Below are 13,822 nucleotides of genomic sequence, written 5' to 3' on the forward strand. Positions count from 1 at the left end.
TCCCCCTATGGTGTGGGTCTCTGGGGAGGAAGGGATAGCAATTCCTCTTGCAGGGGACAAATGGGAGGAGCTGGTACCAGGTTTTGGACCTGGGGAGGAAGATTTTCAGCCATCAGCAGTGGCTGGTGAGGGAATACCTGCCCCCAGTACAGGAGTGGGGAGGGAAAAGGAGACAAACCCGGAGTACCAGCAGGCTGCCAGGTATATTAAACAGTGCGGGCTGTTTGCATCAGGGGGAGAAGGTTCCCAGCCAGCTAGGGCTGTGATCCAGGCTCAGGGTCCGTCAGCCAAAGTTTCCCCCACAGAGACGCCCCTCAGAAGGTCTCTTCGTGTGCCCCAGCCCAAGAAAGCATGGTCACCCACTTTACAGTGGAGTAGGGCGGTCTCCTGAACCAGGGAGAAGCCAAAGGGCAGAGGTCCCCAATCAGCAGCCATAAGCTGCGAGGGACCAGAAGCTGGAATCAGTCTACATTCGCTGCAGGCAGCAGTAATCTGCGACAGTGACACCAGAGATTAGCCTGGCCATCCGGAGATGGGCGGCATTTGTATTATAGCTTGGTGTTAAGTTACCAATGTTTATAGCTTGCTTTTAAGGTGTTTAAATTTTAAGTTTAGAATGTAACTAGTAGTTTTAAGTTTAAGTTTATAAGTGTGCCAAATGCTTGTATTTTGGTCCGAGGTCGAGGGACCCGACCATGTCTCCACCTTAGGCAGCAGGTCAGTGAGAGACCTGGCTGCATGTCCTTTTAAGTTCTTTTGCAGGAGAGTGGACAAAGGAGCAGCCCTGTTCACCCAGCCCGAGCTGGGCATCGAATGAAGATATGGATACAGAATGTTGGGGATCACCTCGCCACTGGACAAATCCAGGAGGAGACCCCGCAACGACCTTCGGGAGAAACCGGACAGAGTCCGGAGGAACCTGCCTACTCATCCTACGCGGAAGAGATGGCCCCAGCTGGGCCCAGCACTATCCTGACCGAATTTCACTTGAGAGAGACCTCGCTATTGAGGAGTCATGGGGGGGAAGCGCGGGCGCCTTGTCAGATAGGGACGCGTTCCCCGGGAGTGGGTGGTGATGGACCGGGAAAGATTATAAAGGGGAGGGGGAGACCCAAGAGTCATGTGGGTGCATTCAGGGAAGGGAGGAACTCACCCGGGGCCCACGGGCAAAGTTGGCGTGTAAGTGTGGCTGGGAAGGATGAGTGGGTGGCCAGACCTGGGATCCAAGTTTGAGTGTGGGGCCAGTGAGAGCCGCCACACAGGCACCCATCATTTTCTCCAGCCAGTCGAAGGCAGACGGGAGGGGGAGGGACTGGGAGTCACGATCCCATACTCTCCGGTCTCGGTCTGTGAAACATGAGGGGTACCCCGCCTCCACAAAGGGACAAGGGAACGGCTCGGGGCTGGCAGATCAGACAGTTCTGTAAAATCCATTGTGTATGTTTTAAAGTTTAAGACCATTAAAGGGGGGTGGAAGGAACATTTACTGCCCGGGTGGGAGGAGCAATACCCAATCGAATTTCGCGACCCATCATTGGCATGTGATGGTCGGGGTTTATTTCAGCATTTTGTTTCAAATGTTTAATGGACATTTTTGTACGTTGTTTTACAGTTCCAAGTGGTGCAGAGGCGCAGGACCCTCTCCGTGCTTGGAATCATTTCGATTACATTGTATAACCAAGATTGCAACATTTTATAATATGTTATAATGTAGCAAGTGGTGCAGGGGTATGAGACCCCTTATTGTAACATTTTGTAATTGATGTATCTGTAGATGCCTACCGTACCATGGTTTTTCTTGGATTGGAGGGAAATAGACGGGTCGGGGGATCAGTGATAGGTAGCGATAGGTAAATACAGGGGATGGTTGTTTGTCAGGGGTCGGAAAATTTTGCTCACTTCATCAAGAGGATACTACAAGCAAGTTGGGAGTATCCAAGGGGGGAATGTAGGGGTTTGCAAAATCCCCTCAGCCCCGAAGATTGGGAAATACTAATCCACATCGTGGACGAAGACTTTGCGTGATTTAAATTGTCTCTGGGTTGGACAATGTTTTAAAACATGCCCAGAACCGCAAAAGGCTGCGTTAAGGAGCCCGTGAGCTAAGCAGCACTTGGACACTGGAATCAAAGGACTTTGTAAAAATCGCACACTTTAAGATAGCACATTTTATTAAAGAAAAGGATATACTCTTGAGTTTTGAACCTCATGGAAACAGAATTTTCAGCAGGAAAAAGGACAGACAGGCCATTAGCATTTGAATGGAGCCCGAGCTGTCAATCACCCTGTGGTATTGGGTGGGTCAGGTAACCTACAAGCTGTTTGTTTACACTGGGGAGTAGCCCGTTTGAATCTGCCAATCAAAGGCTGTTCGGGAAGCCCCTCTCTGCAGAGACAATCGATTTGTTTACAGAAACTGCTACAAGGATGTTTGCACAAGGAGTAACCACTTGAGACTGCAGTCTCAGTTGACCACAGACAATGGGTTTCTGTTTACATAGTAATACAATTCCATTCAAACCCATCAGGATGAATGAAGACACATTCAAAACTGCAGCTATCACAGAAGAGACACTTAAACTGAGAAGAGGAACAGTTTAAAATTGAATGGGTTTGAATCACCCATTACTGGATAATGGGGACAGTTGGGTCCCTTTTGTTTTAGCCCAGAAACTTCCGGATCTGGGCGGGAACATTTGGGCCCCAAAATTGGAGTATAAGAGATAGTTTCTCAGAGGCATCTCTCACTCTCTGGCTTGCCTCCATGTGCCCTCTACAGCGTGGAGTCTGTCTGAAGAGGTAAAAACACCAGCAGTTTACTTTTAAAACACTGGGGTGTTTCTTTACTTCAGGACAGTGAAGATCTCGTGGGGCACGGAGCTGGTATTATAGTGGTGAGCGTATATTTTTCTGACCTTCCACAAGGCAACTTAGGACAGGCATAGGGGAGGGGAGTAAAGTGGGATTTCGTTAGAATTGTCATTTTAGTCATTTTCCCTCGTTATGCCCATTTTTCCTCACCTATCTAAGCAAGTGTACCGTGATTACATTGATCGTGTGGCGTAGTTTCTTTAGTTTAATAAAATTTGACTTTCTCGCATCCAGACCTTTTGTCCATTTAATATATCATTAATTATAAGTTCCTCCAGTCAGAACTGGAAGGAGTGGTTTAGCGATTTGAAACCGCTGATTGGAGCTGGTCAAAGTGCTGTGGCAAAAGGGCTGCCTGACCAGGTAAATTACCGTAAACCCGGTAAAAGAAGGTAAATTACCGTAAACTGGGTAAAGGATGCCCCCCTAATTGAGGGAGTGCTGCTCTGTTGGAGGTGCTATCTTTCAGATGAGATGTTAAACCGATGCCCTGTCTGCTCTCTCAGGTGGACATAAACGACTCTATGGCACTATTTCGAAGAAGTACAGGGGAGTTCTCGCCTGTGTCCCGGCCAATATTTATCCCTTAATCAACATCACTGAAAACCGATTATCTCATCATCATCACATTGCTGTTTGTGAGAGCTTGCTGTGCGCAAATTGGCTGCTGTGTTTCCTACATTACAACAGTGACTACACTTCAAAAAGTACTTAATTGGCTGTAAAGCACCTTAGGACATCCTAAGCTCTATCGAAATACAAGTTTTCTTTCTTTAAGGGCATTACAAGTTATTAGAATAGCTAATAAAACAAGCATAGATGAAACTGGAGTGAAGATAAATATTTTCCTTATCAGAGGAGAATGAAAGGCCTGGGGAATAAGTTCTTTACAAAGTACTGTCCCGCCTCTCTTATTTAAAAATATGAAAATATCTTCGGCAATGCCCCTGTTTGAATGTTGTATTTTTGGCATAATGGAGACCCGCCATTTTGGATCTCTGCTCCCCTTCTGACTCTCTGTTGTGAAGTGAGTAATGGGGGGAAGCTTGGGCCGCAGAGAGACTTTGTTCAACTTAATAGGAGTGGGTGGTGCCTGCCCGATTTCCACTAGGCAGAGAGAGTTAATATTCCCCACACCATTTCAGTACGTGGGCAAACTATATAACCATGCTATTACAGTCATGCTTTATTGAGTTTCACTGAAATAATTTTTTTTGCTGCATATATTCATTGAATTCCACCACAATAGTGCCACTTTATAATTTTCCATCTTTTATCATCTTGCTCATCGTCAATGTCCGCAGGTTTCTGTAAACAGTAATGCAATCAGCAGCTCCAGAAAGCCTACAGAAAAATGAACAACTCATTTTCTTCATAAACGGTTGCTATCCGAGTATTTCTCACTTTGCAGTGAAAGGCTGTTAGTCATGTTTGATGCTAGTTAAATGAGTATTGAGCTAAAAGAAATTCCAGTATATTTGCCTTTTGATAATATAAATGTAAAAAAAAACAGTTTCTGCGCCAAACCACTGGATGTTTTCCAGTTAATGAAATAGTTTCCAATGTTTGCTGGCCGAAAATATTCTTCAGGGGAAGGAAGAGGATGCTTGGCTGGGGTATAGCAGGGAGGCCAGGTGCAGGGTAAGAGGAGAGTAAATGGGACCGTGCTGGAGGTAAAGGCAATGTTTGGTGTGGGGAGGGTAAATGAAATGCGATGCGGAGGGAGGAATTTGGAGATGGAAATAAGATAGAATGGAGATAAGGGGAAGACCAGGACTAGTTGGGAAAAGGGGGAAAGGGAATTCAGGCAGAGTTGGGATAGAGGAAAAGGGAGACTGGCCACTGTCAGTCCACTGTCAGAGAGCAGAAGTGTTAAGAGGATAGCAAGATTGGGCAACATCACAATAGGGGGAGCTGGGTAGGAGAGCAGACAGCTGTGACAGAGAAAGGAGAAGGGAGGAGAATGATGCTGACAGCAATGAACCTCTGCAGGGTGAGTGAGTTGGAGAGATACTTCTTGTGGGATGTGAGGCTGTTTTCAGAAAAAGAGAAAATCTTTCAAAAAAATTGGGGTGATACTCAGGATTTGGGACAATAGTGTGAAAATTGGGCTTGTCTCCAAAAATATCTATGAGCGTTGGCAAGTAGCTAAATATTAGAGTCTCAGTTAAGTACAGCTCAGCCCTGTCCTAGAAAAGAAAGCGCCAAAGAGATCATGTCAACCGTCAGAAGTTGAAAAGATGCTTTAAAAATATTTTGAAACTAAAGCTTTAAGATGAAATAGTTTTAGCGGTCTGACAGTCTCACAATCCAGTATTTATCTCACTCCCAATTAAATCAGCTTTAAAGTTTCATTAATTTGGTCTTTGTGCAAAGCTTATTTTTATTTTAAATTGCACTCTGATTGACTTGCGAGTGAGTGCTAATCCCAGATGCGGCAGCATGTTCTAAGAACTTAATTTAAATTTTGCAAGCAGCCCCAGCTGCTACACTATCTACTCATATCACCGTGAGTCTTCTGACACAAGTTATGGCAATGCTGTCAGGTTGCAGTCAAAGGCTGCTTCCCAGCTCGTGCCCAACTACAGACAAGGGGGGAGAAATTCGGTATCGCCCCATTTGGGGTGCAATTATCGGCCGGGCGCAAAGTTTAGCGCCCGGCGCAAATTATCGCCGCCTACTGCTAAATTGGTCTGTTTCGCCCCTGGAGCTGATTGCAGCACTAAATCAGGCGCTGTATAACTCTCTTAAGGCGCTAAGCCGGAGGAGCGAGGTGCTAACTCAGAGGGCGGGCGCAGCGCAGGTGCTGTCAGTTAGCGATTGCACACAGAGACGCGGGCGCCGGTCAGCTCTTAAAGTGGAGGGTTGATCTTGATTTGCAGCCGCACCCTGCGCATCAGAGCCTTGGATCTCGGCCTGGAAAGACCTGTTGCCAAATCCTGCAGCCAAGGGCCATGGAGAGGGCCAGGGAGCGGGCGCAGCATTTCAGCGAGGGGGCCTTGGAGGCTCTGGTTGGCACGGTGGAGCGCAGGCGATCTCGCCTGTAACCGGAGAGTGGCAGGAGGCCTCTGCCCAGCGAGTACTGAAAAGCTTGGAGGGAGGTTGTTACGTCCGTGTATAATCAGACACAGACTGCGGAGAACGGTACAAACGGAGTTTACTCAACGTGGCTCAGACTGCAACTGACCTGTACAGATTACTACTCAACGTTATATACAGGTGTGGCCACTGCCGGTACTACAGTATACATGAGCTGTAAAAAGTAGTTCCCCCCCTTAAAGGGACATACATTACAATTCCTCCCCTTTTAGATTAACAGTACCATAACACTCATTTAATAATTAAATATCAAACTAATTGCAATTAACACTTTTAACATGCAACATTAGCTGAAAATAGCCTATTTATAAATTCAGTCTTTGGGGAGGCTTCCTGATCCTTTCTGGAAAGTGCCTTTCCCGAGTGTCTTGCTCTTGGTGCGGAGGCGATTCTGGCCCCCTGTCGTCGGTTGGTTCATCAGCTTCCGATGCTACTGTTTCTGGGGTAGATGCTACCTGTACGTCGGGTTCATCATCAGGTACGTATGGGCGAGGCATGGGGTTGACTTGTTCCTGTGACTCTAGGATCTGGTCAGCATGGCATCTCACGATGCTCTCCCCAACGTCCACTGTGTACATTAGTGGGCCCTGCCATGTGCATATCGTTCCTGGCTGCCATTTTTCTGTTCAGTAGTCGCGGGCCAAGACTGGTTGCCCTACATTGAAGCTCCTTGTTGGCTTCTCATGGATGTGCTGGAATTGCTTACTCTCAACATCTCTTCGTACGTTTGGTCTGAGCAAATCCAGGCGAGATCTTAACCTTCGGCTGGGGCCTGGTTGGTGACTGCATGTGTCGCATTCCGGTAGGCGAACAGGAAATTGTCCACCTTGTGCTGCAGCGGAATGTTGTCATTGTACATAGCTTTTATTGCCTTCTTAAAGGTTTGTACGAACCTCTCAGCCAATCCATTTGTGGCTGGATGATACGGGGCGGATGTGTAATGCCTTACCCCATTCATTTTCAAGAACCTCCGGAACTCTTCGGACACAAACTGTGGTCCGTTGTCGGGGCAAATCTGTTCTGGCAAGCCATTCCTGGCAAAAATGGTCCGTAGGACTGCAATAGTTTTCTCTGTGGTGGTGGAGGACATTTCGAGTGCGCATCCACGGCTATTAAAAACATTGAGTCCATGAATGGACCAGCAAAATCAATATGCACCCGTTGCCATGGAGCTGAGGGCCACTCCCATGGGTGTAGAGGGGCCTGTGGTGGTGCATTTTGGACTTTCTGGCATCCTGAGCAGCTCTTGGTCAGGTCCTCGATTTGTTTATCGATTCCCGGCCACCACACATAAGCCCTAGCAAGGCTTTTCATTTTTACCCCTCCCAGATGACCCTCATGAAGCTCATTGAGCACTCTATCCCTTAACTTGGGTGGAATTACCACTCGGGATCCACACATCAAGGTCCCCCGGCACACTGACAGCTGTTCTCTCCTTGTCGAGAATGCTGGCAACAGTGAGTCGCCATGTGCTGGCCATCCCTTCACCGTCAAATCATATACCCGAGACAGTGTCGGGTCATTTCGGGTTTCCTTTTCGATACAAGCGTTAGTTACCGGTAGGTATTCAACTACAGTCGAATGGAATATTTCGACAGGATCCACTGCTGGTGCTTCCTCTGCAGTAGGCAGTGGCAGGCGTGATAGCCCATCAGCATTTCCATGCTGTTTCGTGCCCTTATATTCAATCTCATAGTGGTGCGCCCCTAGCAAAAGTGACCATCTTTGTAGTCGTTGCGCAGTCATCACCGAAACGCCCTTCTTTGGATTAAAAATGGAGACAAGAGGCTGGTGATCAGTCAGCAAGGTGAATTTCTGCCCGTGCAGATAGTGATTGAACTTTTTCATGCCCCACATTAGGCTGAGGGCCTCCCTGTCAATCTGGGCGTAGTTACGCTCGGCTGAGGTTAGTGATCGTGACGCAAAGGCTATTGGCCTCTCTGAGCCGTCTGAGAATTTGTGCGACAGCACCGCTCCAATGCCGTAGGGTGACGCATCACATGCCAACTGAATTGGTAATGCTGGGTTGTAATGGGCCAATACCTCTTTCGATGTGATTAGTGTTTTGCTCTTCTGGAAAGCTCATCCACATTCGTCACTCCACTTCCATGGCACCCCAGTTTGCAGTAGGGTGTTCAGTGGGTGTAGTATTGTAGACAAATTTGGCAAGAACTTATGGTAGTAGTTTACCAGCCCGAGGAACGACCTCAGTTGTGACACATTTTCCGGTGCTGGAGCCTTGACTACTGCCTCAATCTTCTCTGGGGACTTATGTAACCCCTCTTTATCGATAACGTGGCCACAATACGAGATCTGTTTTCTAAAAAACTCGCATTTGGGGCGGTTAGCTCGGAGCCCATATTCCTGCAATCTAGTGAGTACCTGCTCCAGGTTGGCAAGGTGATCACTGTCATTTTCGCCCGTGACCAGGATGTCGTCCAAATAACACTGGGTCTCTGGGATCCCTTGCAGGTCTTGTTCCATTGCCCTCTGCCAAATAGCCGGAGCTGATGCTACCCCGAATGCCAGCCGGTTGTATTGTGTTGATTGTGAGGTATTTTTTTGATGCTTCTTCCACCTCCATTTGCAGATACGCCTGGGCCAGATCAATCTTAGTGAAGCTTTTCCCTCCAGAGAGCGAGGCAAAAATATCTTCAATCCGCGGAAGTGGATATTGTACGGTGTGAAGGACCGGTTTCACTGTTACCTTTACGTCCCCACAGATGCGAACCTTCCTTGGTTCCCCAGGCGTGCTGCTCAACGACTTTTTCATCACAGGGACGATGGGTGTAGCCCACTCGCTCCAGTCTACCTTGGACAGTACACCTGAACGTTCCAGACTCTCCAGCTCTGCTTCGACGGCTGGGCGGATCGCATAAGGTACCGGTCTGGCCTTAAAAAACTTTGGACTTGCGTTTTCTTCGATTTTAATTGTCGCTGTCATGCCTTTTAGTGTTCCGAGTCCTTGCTGGAACACTTCTTTCGCGTCAGTTAGGATCTTTGACAGTCGCCCAGGTGTGACGTCGTCATCCTTTTTGTCAGCCACAGTCAGTGCCTGTATGGAATGCCAATCCAGTTGTATTTTCCGGATCCATTTACGTCCCAGTAATGGTGGTCCTCCATCTTGCAATACATACAGGTCTAGTTTTGGTGTTTCCTTACCGTTATACATAACGGTCACCCTTATTTTTCCTTTGGGGTAGACTTTTTGCCCCGTGTACATCTTCAAAATAATTTTTGTGTCTCTCAAGGGTATGTGTGAGAATAGCCGCTCATAGTCCCATCGGTTTATGACTGTTAGGGCTGACCCTGTGTCCAATTCCATCTTTACCTGGACTCCTGCTATCTTGAGAGTGACCCAAATGGTTCGGTGATCCTCTGTTTTGATCACATTATGTAGTTTCAGACAACTCAGTTCCCTGCTTTCGGAGTCATTATCACTCTTTTGTTCGTCTGAACTATTCTCCGTTATCTTATGTACCTTCTTGTACTTTCCTTTGGTCGGTTTCTTATTGCTGGTTTTCTTTCCCGACCTGCAGACTCGTGCTATGTGTCCTACTTTTCCACACTGTCTGCACACTTTGTCTTTGAACCAGCAATCATTCTGGTCATGTGTTGTTCTGCCGCAGCGATAGCACTTCTCTGTTCCATATGACATTTCGTTTGTGCCATATTCTTGCGGTCTCTGTTGTATCTCTGCAGCGCCCCGTGCTGCTGCTTCATATGATACCGCAATGCTGAAAGCCTTTTCCAGCGTAAGGTCCTTTTCAGATAAAATCCATTTCTGGGTTCCTTCACTTTGAAGCCCACACACAAACTTATCCCTTAAGGTATCTGCTAGTCCCGTTCCAAACTGGCAGTGTTTCGATAGCTTGCACAGTTCCGTTAAATACTCAGCATTACTTTCATCTTTATGCTGGTTCCTTTTGTGAAACTTAAATCTTTCTGCTATCAGCAGCAGTGTGGGGTTTAAGTGGTCCTGTAGGAGTGACACTATGTTTTCAAAATCCTTTTCTACTGGCTTCTCTGGGGTTACTAGGTTTCGTAGTAAGCCATACATTTTTTCACCCATTGGATTCAACAATACCAGCGCTTTCTTGTCATCTGGCACTTCATTCGCCTTGCTGTATACTTCTATGCGTTCGACCTATGTCGTCCAATCTTCGACTTCATTGTCGAACGCTGTGATACTGCCACTCTTCGGCATTTTTGGGTGTGGTTAGACTGGCTTAAAATGGCGTCTCCCGCGCTTTCCTTTCTTCCCCGCTGCGGCTTAAAATGGCATCTCCCGCGCTGCTGCCAACGCCGCTCTCAGCGGTCCTCGTGGCAAATGGCGACGCCCTGTGGGTTTCGCGCGCTGCTCCTGCGCTGCTGCCAACGCCGCTCTCTGCGGTCTTCGTGGCAATGGAAACGCCTTGCGTTTTCCTGCGCGCCTCTCTCCCCCGTTGACGCTGCTCGACCCTTGATCACGGGCTGTGCTCTGCTCTCTCTCGTCTCTCTCCCCCGTTGACGCCGCTCGGTCCTGAACACCGGCTGCGCCCTGTGCGCCCTGCCCTCTCTCCCTCCCACGTCGATGCTGCTCGGCCTTTTTCTGTGCCGCTCGGTTTGGCTTTAGCCCGCCACTGTCCGGGAAGGGTCTGCGCAGTACCTGTTGCCAGCCCGTTTCGCTGGACCACCGTGACTGGAAAGCCAAGCCTGGCTCTCGACAGCCTCCCCTACGATGCTCAAATCTCCGCTGGATGACTGGGCGGTTGCCCGTGGTCGACGCCCATGCTTCTGGACTCGACCTTCTTCCACTGTTCTCCAGGAGCGAATCCCTGGGAGGTGATGCAGAGTTGCAGGTAGGTTCGAATCTGCCTCGTCGCCAATGTTACATCCGTGTATAATCAGACACAGACTGCGGAGAATGGTACAAACGGTGTTTACTCAACGTGGCTCAGACTGCAACTGACCTGTACAGATTACTACTCAACGTTATAGACAGGTGTGGTCACTGCCGGTACTACAGTATACATGAGCTGTAAAAAGTAGTTCCCCCCTTAAAGGTACATACATTACAGAGGTGGTTCAGAGTGACCTCCAGCAGCATGGTGCCTCGGACCCCTGTGCAATGCAGGAAGAAGTTCAACAACCTCACTCGGGTCGTCAGGGTGAGTGCCTTTTTCAGAAACCTCTTTATCCCTCCATCTCGACCTCGCTTTATGGCCAAAGGGTCTTGAAAGCCCCAATGCCCAGCACTCCCCCAACACCTATGGCCCTTTCAGGAAACTCACACGCACATTCAGCACTTTACATACAGTAAGGGTTATTCGGCCATGGGAGGCATTTCAGCCAAGAGCATGGCTGCACACAGTGAGGGCTATTCAACCATGGGGGACATTTCAGCCAAGATCATGGCTGCATCTTTACTCAGACCCCGTCCTTTTTCTTGTAGGGCAAGCTGGCGCATAATAGGAGACAGCAGCAATGGACCGGGGGAGGCCGGCCTCACCTTTAAGTCCTGACCGATCTGGAGCAGCGAGTCCACCGGATTGTGGCAAGCCGGATGCTTGGCCCCGTCGCCACTGGAGACGCCAACCCCATTCTGGCCAGCAATGGTAAGGTCATCACCTTTTTGACCTCTCTCCTTCCACTTGTTCCTCACAACAGCATCCTTTGACACTCTCGATCCAAATCAGTACATCGCTGCACTCATGCCTCCCTTGCTGCCACCCTGTCCGCATGCTAAAGCCACTCTTGTACCTCCCTGCTTTCAGATGCTGATTCACCAGGTGAGGAGGCGGGCCCTCAAGCTGCCACTGGGAGTGAATCTGAAGGCGAGGAGAAAGAGGAAGCCGGACCATCAGCGCAACCCTCTGCTGAGGCAGCCCGTGGCCATACTGGGGACACGCCTTCCCTGGAGGGGAGCGGGGGGGGCAATGGTCTGATGAGGCTGAAGCTCCAGGACCCAGTGGGCTGCAGCAACGCGAGGGGGGTAGGGAAGCTTGGGGGTCTTCTCCCCGGAGGGAGAGTATGGCCTCGAGTCCTGCTACAGTGTACAGTGAGCGCAGACGAGGTGCGGCTCCTCGCTGAAATGAGCACCCATGCGGAGCAAAGGCACACTGAGCTCATGGCTGCAGTGGCAAGGATGCTCATTGAGTCACTGGCAAGGAGTGTCCAGGACTTCGGTGCAGCACAGGCATCTGCCACGCAAATGCTAAGTGCTGCAAGGCAGTCAGTGGCTGGTCTCATGGAGACGCAGATTGAGGCCACGCGAGCACTAACTGATGTCACCCTCGCTGGATCGGGCAGGTTTCCCCGGGGCGCTTCCCGCGCCGCAGCAGGCCAGCAATCTGTGCTCCCGCAGATTGCTCCACCTGCTGAAGTGCTGCCCTGTGGGAGTGCCAGTGTGTCGGTCGAGTGGGGAGTTGCTGTCCTCTCTCAGGATGACAGCATTCCTGCTGCCAGCACTGTCACTTCTACACTGCAGTTGCCACCACCTGTAGGACAGACTGCTGCCGCCCATGCAGAGTTGGAGCAGTCAGCAGCTGGGCCCTCCAGGCCCAGAGCTGGTCCAGGCCGTCCCTCAAGGGCATCTGCAGTCTCAGTTTCTGACAGTCAGCAGCCTTTCCCCAGCCTTGCTGCAGCCACTGGGGTCCCAGTGCGGAGGAGCTGCAGGGTGGGAAGGGGGCAATTTCGCAAGGGAAGCAGATCACTCTCGAAGGGCAAAAAGTAGAAGGTGTGGCAAAATGTTGTTCATTGTTTTATTGAAGGCCGAGGATCGTGGTCATATTTTTGTTACTGTTTTGGACATTGTCTCCAGGTTGTGAGAGCCAGTTATGTGATTGACTGTTTTTTTGTGTGTTTCTTTCTATTACTTTGTCATGCGGGAAGGATACACAGTTTGGTAAATAAAGAAGTGTCTTTATTCAAAATGTGCATGTTTGCTCTTTGCACTCATTGTTGCCTTGACTGGCTTAGGGGTTGCGGCATGGTTCCGTTCAGGTTCTTTGAATGGCAGAAGCCATTCTCTCAGAGGGGACTTAGAAGTGACTTGCTATAAGCCTTTGACGGACGGCCCTTGCACTTTGTGCCTCCCTTCTGTCTTGGTGCTGCTGCTCCTCCTCCTCCTCTGCTGGTGCTCCAAGGCCCGGTGGCATTGGCTAGGTCCTGAGGATTGCCAGGTTATGCAGCATGCAGCACACAACAACGAAGTGGGAGACTCGCTCAGGCGAGTACTGCAGGGCTCCTTCAGAATGGTCCAGACAGCAGAACCGTTGCTTGAGCACGCCGATTGTGTGCTCAACGATGTTCCTGGTTGCTTGATGGCTCTCATTGTATCGTTCTTCTGCAGGGGTACTGGGCGAACGAAGCGGGGTCATCAACCAGGTGCACAGAGGATAGCCCTTGTCCCCGAGAAGCCAGCCTCCTGGGTGAAGCGGGGCCTCGAAAAGGTCTGCCACAGAAGTCTGGCGCAGGATGAAGGCATCGTGGCTGCTGCCTGGAAAGTGGGCATTGACAGCGAGTATCAGCTGTCTGTGGTCACACACCAACTGGACGTTCAAGGAATGGAAGCCCTTTCGGTTGCGGAAATCCTCGGCATTCTCTTGCGGCGCCCGCAAAGCCACATGGGTGCAGTCAATGGCGCCCTGCACCGTGGGGAAGCCCGCTGTTCTTGCAAAGCCCACTGCACGCTCTTGCTGCTTGTCCGGGTTCATGGGGAAAGAGATGTACTCTCGTCTCCTTTTAAAGAGGGCATTTGTGACTTGACGGATGCAGCAATGCACCGCGAACTGGGAGATATTGGCAATGTCCCCAGTAGCAGATTGAAAGGAGCCAGTGGCATAAAAGTTGAGAGCCACTGTTATCTTCA

This window comes from Somniosus microcephalus, chromosome 12 (genome assembly GCF_052327205.1).
Source record: "Somniosus microcephalus isolate GS21.2 chromosome 12, FLI_Smic_1.0, whole genome shotgun sequence".
In the NCBI taxonomy this organism is placed as follows: Eukaryota; Metazoa; Chordata; class Chondrichthyes; order Squaliformes; family Somniosidae; genus Somniosus; species Somniosus microcephalus.